This window comes from Arachis stenosperma, chromosome 10 (genome assembly GCF_014773155.1).
Source record: "Arachis stenosperma cultivar V10309 chromosome 10, arast.V10309.gnm1.PFL2, whole genome shotgun sequence".
In the NCBI taxonomy this organism is placed as follows: Eukaryota; Viridiplantae; Streptophyta; class Magnoliopsida; order Fabales; family Fabaceae; genus Arachis; species Arachis stenosperma.
Genome location: NC_080386.1, coordinates 73,363,769 through 73,370,570, shown reverse-complemented (window position 1 = coordinate 73,370,570; position 6,802 = coordinate 73,363,769). Strand labels below are relative to the sequence as shown.

The following is a 6,802-nucleotide window of genomic DNA, read 5'->3' as shown; positions in this document are numbered from 1 at the left end:
ATTCAGAGTATCAATCTCAAGAACTCCTTTCTTCTGACTTGTCCCATTGTTCACAGGATTCCTTTCAGAAGTGTACATGAATTGGTTATTTGCAACCATTTCAATTAGTTCTTGAGCTTCTGTAGGCGTCTTCTTCAGATGAAGAGATCCTCCAGCAGAGCTATCCAAAGACATCTTGGATAGTTCAGAGAGACCATCATAGAAAATACCTATGATGCTCCATTCAGAAAGCATGTCAGAATGACATTTTCTGATCAATTGTTTGTATCTTTCCCAAGCTTCATAGAGGGATTCTCCATCCTTCTGTCTGAAGGTTTGGACTTCCACTCTAAGCTTACTCAATTTTTGAGGTGGAAAGAACTTTGCCAAGAAGGCATTGACTAGCTTTTCCCATGAGTCCAGGCTTTCTTTAGGTTGTGAGTCCAACCATGTCCTAGCTCTGTCTCTTAAAGCAAAAGGGAATAGCATAAGTCTGTAGACCTCAGGGTCAACCCCATTAGTCTTGACAGTGTCACAGATTTGCAAGAATTCAGCTAAGAACTGATGAGGATCTTCCAATGGAAGTCCATGGAACTTGCAATTCTGTTGCATTAGAGAAACTAATTGAGGCTTAAGCTCAAAGTTGTTTGCTCCAATGGCAGGGATAGAGATGCTTCTCCCATAGAAGTCGGGAGTAGGTGCAGTAAAGTCACCCGGCACCTTCCTTGCACTGTTGTTGTTGTTGTTGTTTTCGGCTGCCATGGTTTCTTCTTCTTTGAAGAATTCGGTTAGGTCCTCTACAGAGAATTGTGCCTTAGCTTCTCTTAGCTTTCGCTTCAAGGTCCTTTCAGGTTCAGGGTCAGCTTCAACAAGAATGCCTTTGTCTTTGTTCCTGCTCATATGAAAGAGAAGAGAACAAGAAAGTGTGGAATCCTCTATGTCACAGTATAGAGATTCCTTGAGGTGTCAGAGGAACAGAAAAATAGAAGGAAGAAGTAGAGAATTCGAACTTAATTAGATAGAGTTCGAATTGTGCATTGAGAAGGAGTGGTACTCCATAATTAGAAGGATGTGGGAAGAGAGGAAGAAATTTTCGAAAATCAAGTGAAATATTTTGAAAACATTTTTGAAAAAAAATTTAATTAATTTTCGAAAATCAAGAGTGGGAAAGAAATCAAGTGATTTTTGAAAAAGATTTTGGAATTAGAAATCAAAAAGATATGATTAAAAACTGTTTTGAAAAAGATGTGTTTAAAAAGATTTGATTGAAAAGATATGATTTGAAAACAATTTTAAAAAGATTTGATTTTAAAAATTAATGACTTGCCTAACAAGAAAAGATATGATTCAAACATTAAACCTTTCTCAACAGAAAAGGCAACATACTTAAAATGTTCAATCAAATCATTAATTGTTAGTAAGTATCTTTGAAAAAGGAAAGAAATTGATTTTGAAAACATTTGATTGAAAAGATTTGATTTGAAAAAGATTTGATTTTGAAAAACTTTGAAAACTTGAAAAAAATTGATTTTGAAAACAAAATCCTCCCCCTTGTGCCATCCTGGCGTTAAACGCCCAGAATGGTGCACATTCTGGCGTTTAACGCCCAATGCACTACCTTTTTGGGCGTTAAACGCCCAACCAGGTACCCTGGCTGGCGTTTAAACGCCAGTCTGTCCTTCTTCACTGGGCGTTTTGAACGCCCAGCTTTTTCTGTGTAATTCCTCTGCTGCATGTTCTGAATCTTCAGTTCCCTGTACTATTGACTTGAAAATAGAACCAAGATCAAATAAACAATGCATGCAAGACACCAAACTTAAAATTAGACACTAGACTCAAACAAGAAACATAAAATATTTTTGGTTTTTATAATTTTTATAAAAAATTTTTTGTGCTTTTTCGAAAATTATATGAAAATAGAAAATAAAGGTTTCAGAATTCTCAATTTGGATTCCAGGAATCATTGCAATGTTAGTCTAAGACTCCGGTCCAGGAATTAGACATGGCTTCACAGCCAGCCAAGCTTTCAAAGAAAGCTTCGGTCCAAAACACTAGACATGGCCAATGGCCAGCCAAGCCTTAGCAGATCATTGCTCCAATAGCAAGATTGATAGAAATCAACAAGCTTTTGTGATGATAAGTTGAAACCTCGGTCCAATAAGATTAGACATGGCTTCTCAGCCAGCCAGACTTCAACAGATCATCATGAAACACTAGAACTCATTCTTAAGAACTCTGAAAAAAAAATACTCAATCTAAGCAACAAGATGAACCGTCAGTTGTCCATACTCAAAACAATCCCCGGCAACGGCACCAAAATCTTGGTAGCGCGAAATTGTGATCTCTACACAACTTTGCACAACTAACCAGCAAGTGCACTGGGTCGTCCAAGTAATACCTTACGTGAGTAAGGGTCGATCCCACGGAGATTGTTGGTATGAAGCAAGCTATGGTCACCTTGTAAATCTCAGTCAGGCAGACTCAAATGGGTATAGATGATGAATGAATAAAACATAAAGATAAAGATAGAGATACTTATGTATATCATTGGTGAGAGCTTCGGATAAGCGTATGAAGATGCTTTCCCTTCCGTCTCTCTGCTTTCCTACTGTCTTCATCCAATCCTTCTTACTCCTTTCCATGGCAAGCTTATGCAAGGGTTTCACCGTTGTCAGTGGCTACCTCCCATCCTCTCATTGGAAATGTTCAACGCACCCTGTCATGGCACGGCTATCCATCTGTCGGTTCTCAATCAGGCCGGAATAGAATCCAGTAATTCTTTTGCGTCTGTCACTAACGCCCCGCCTTCAGGAGTTTGAAGCACGTCACAGTCATTCAATCATTGAATCCTACTCAGAATACCACAGACAAGGTTAGACCTTCCGGATTCTCTTGAATGCCGCCAACAGTTCTTGCCTATACCACGAAGACTCTGATCTCACGGAATGGCTGGCTCGTTTGTCAGGCGAGCACTCGGTTGTCAGGCGATCAACCATGCATCGTGTATCAGGAATCCAAGAGATATTCACTAGAGCCTCGTGTGCTTGTAGAACAAGAGTGGTTGTCAGTCACTTTGTTCATGAGTGAGAATGATGATGAGTGTCACGGATCATCACATTCATCAAGTTGAAGAACAAGTGATATCTTGGACAAAGAACAAGCGGAATTGAATAGAAGAACAATAGTAATTGCATTAATACTCGAGGTACAGCAGAGCTCCACACCTTAATCTATGGTGTGTAGAAACTCCACCGTTGAAAATACATAAGAACAAGGTCTAGGCATGGCCGTGAGGCCAGCCTCCCAATAATCTAAGAACAAGACGTCCAAAGATGATCTAGAGATCTAAAGTGATCAAAAGATGAAAATACAATAGTAAAAGGTCCTACTTATAGGGAACTAGTAGCTTAAGAATTACAAAGATGAGTAAATGACATAAAAATCCACTTCCGGGCCCACTTGGTGTGTGCTTGGGCTGAGCAATGAAGCATTTTTCGTGTAGAGACTCTTCTTGGAGTTAAACGCCAGCTTTTATGCCAGTTTGGGCGTTTAACTCCCATTTAGGTGCCAGTTCCGGCGTTTAACGCTGGGAATTCTGAGGGTGACTTTGAACGCCGGTTTGAGCCATCAAATCTTGGGCAAAGTATGGACTATCATATATTGCTGGAAAGCCCAGGATGTCTACTTTCCAACGCCGTTGAGAGCGCGCCAATTGGGCTTCTGTAGCTCCAGAAAATCCACTTCGAGTGCAGGGAGGTCAGAATCCAACAGCATCTGCAGTCCTTTTCAGTCTCTGAATCAGATTTTTGCTCAGGTCCCTCAATTTCAGCCAGAAAATACCTGAATTCACAGAAAAATACACAAACTCATAGTAAAGTCCAGAAAAGTGAATTTTAACTAAAAACTAATAAAAATATACTAAAAACTCAACTCAAACTACTAAAAACATACTAAAAACAATGCCAAAAAGCGTACAAATTATCCGCTCATCAGGTAGACTCTTCTCAAAAGCCAAAGTGCCAAAGATCTTCAAATCCTAAATTATGAATGTAAAGAGAAAAACCTAGGGGAGGAGTAGAATCAGATCTAAAAACTAGAAAGTATGCTGAATGAATATTCTCTTTCTGTCTCTGCATGTTTCCTAACTCTAATCTGCATTTCTGAGCCAAAAACTGGGTTAAAACGCGGCCCAGAATCTATGCCAGCGACTTCTGTAATTCTGCAGATCACGCACGTCACGCGACTGCATCATCCACGCGTTCGCGTCACTCAGTGTTTTCGATGCCATGTGTGCGCGTGAAGAGAGAACTTTTGCGTGGTCTAGAACTCAGAATAAATTCCTCGTTGCAAGTATAGCTTCCAGACCAACAAAAGTCCTTTCTTACAAACGTTTTGGTTGTCACAAGTAACAAACCCCTTTAAAATTGATAACCGAGTATTTAAACCTCGGGTCGTCTTCTCAAGGAATTGCAGGGAGGTGTGTTCTTATTAGTGGTTATACAAAGGTATGTTTTGGGGTTTTCAAAAGGGTTGAACAAGTAATGTAAAATAACAAGTTGTCAAAATAATAACTAGTAAAGCTCTTGGCAAGGTGTGAGAACTGGAGGTCCTATCCCGGTTATCCTTATCATTTGTGATGAGAATTGGATTTTTCTCCCACTAAGTCAACTTCTAACTATGAAGGTAAGTCAAGTGGATGAATTAATTTTGATTCCTCAGGTCCTGGACTTTCCTTGGGAAAGGCTAGAGTTATTGGAACTCGAATTAATTCTTGAAGAATTCCAATTTTCAGTCAACAATGAGTTTAATAACTGAAGAATTACCAATTAATCAACCAAAGCCAAAAGGGAAGAAAATCTACTCGAATGAAAATAAATTGGATAGAGCTAAAGTATCCATAACATATAAGTCTGAAATACCTCAATTTATATTAAATAAAGAAAAGCCTAACACGAATGGCTCATAAGCTAAATAGGCAACATATGTAATACAAGCATTAAATTATCTGAGAGTAAAAGAGAAATACAAAGTAAAAGGAATATTGAACCCGATGAAGTGTTGAAGTCCTAATCCTAATCCTAATCCTAAATCCTAAGAGAGAGGAGAGAACCTCTCTCTCTTTAAAAACTACATCTAAAACCTAAAATTGAATTATGATCTGATATCAATTGATTATCTGAGTCTCTACATGTTCCCTGACTTTAATCTGTGTTTCTGGGCCGAAGACTGGGTTGAAATGCGGCCCGAAATCTATGCCAGTGACTTTTGTAATTCTGCAGATCGCGCACATCACGCGTCCGCGTCGTCTACGCGATCGCGTCACTCAGCGTTTTTTGTACCACGCGTGCGCGTCGTCCACGCTTTCGCGTCGTTCGAGCAGCTTCCAATCTGCGCGGTCACGTCAGGCACGCGAGCGCGTCACGGTAGTTCCTTCTATTTCGCGCGGTCGCGTGAGCCATGCGACCGCGTGATTTCTTGCTGGTCATCTCCTCAATTCCTTGTGTTCTTTCTATTTTTGCATGCTTCCTCTTCATTCTCTAAGCCATTCCTACCCTATGAAGCCTAAAACACTTAACACACAGATCAAGGCATCAAATGGTAATAAGAGAGAATTAAGATTAGCTAAATTAAGACCAAAGAAGCATGTTTTTAATCATAGAACTAAACTAAGAAGGAATTGTAAAATCATGCAAATCCTATGAATAAGTGGGTGAAAAGCTTGATAAAACCACTCAATTAAAAACAATATAAACCATAAAATAGTGGTTTATCAACCTACCCACACTTAATCATTAGCATGTCCTCATGCTAAGCTCAAGGGAACAAAATAAATGAGTAGGGAAAAACAGGACTCATGCAATGCAACCTATGAATGTGAATGCAACTACATGCTAAAATGACTCTACCTACTTGGTGAAAAAGTAAATAAATCCTTCAAGAATAAATGTAAATTGGATTTCACTAATTCAAATCACAAAAAACAATACAAATAACTTGTAAGAAGAAGATAGCTCATGAAAGCAGGGAACATAGAATTAAGCGCTGAACCTTACTGGTAGTGTATATCATTCTAACTCTCAAGTGTCTAGGGTTAATTCTCTCAATTCTTTACTAATCTTGCTTTCTATAGCTTTCTCTTCATCTAACAATCAACAAAAATTTAATGCACCAATACACAAATTAAGAGGTCTTTTAATGGTTGTAATGGGGTTAAGGTCATGGTAGGATTGTATTTGGCCAAGTGGACTCAAATTTGAATCCTTAATTAACATAAACTTTCCACCTAACTTAAGACAATCCATTTAATCACAATACAAGATCTAACTTCCCATTAACTGTGTTTTCCACATATTCATGCATCCTAAATTTGAGTTCAGTACATATGCATTGATACCAACACTTACTTTGGGGCATTTTGTCCCCTTTTATTATTTGCTTTTTTTTCACTTTTTTTTTCTCAATGCATATGATTAAGGTTTTGAATGCATAAACATGTTCTTAACATTTTTCATATTTTCACACAAAGTCTAACATACTCAATTCCCAAACCAAATATTTCCAAACCCACTTTTCCCTGCACTTAATTCATGAGCATTCTCACTAGTCTAAGCTAATCAAGGATTCAAATTAAGGACATTATTGTTTTCCGCTTAGAGTTAGTGATGAGCTAAAGTAAAGAATAAGGGGTAAAATAGGCTTAACATAGGTTTGCAAAGGATAATAAAAGGTAAGGCCATATGGGTATGTAAGCTTAGTGAAACAAGGCCTCAATCATATAAGTGCATGCATACATCAAATAATGGAAATATAGAGTTAAGCAAGA

The 6,802-nt window shown here is 38.4% G+C and overlaps 1 non-coding gene across 1 annotated transcript; it reads left to right on the top strand.

Moving 5' to 3' along the window:
• The first annotated feature begins 232 nt into the window (after window positions 1-232).
• Window positions 233-336, top strand: LOC130958689 (small nucleolar RNA R71). Its single transcript, XR_009077798.1, has one exon. It is a non-coding gene; the product is annotated as a small nucleolar RNA R71 (small nucleolar RNA).
• Window positions 337-6,802: the final 6,466 nt, after the last annotated feature.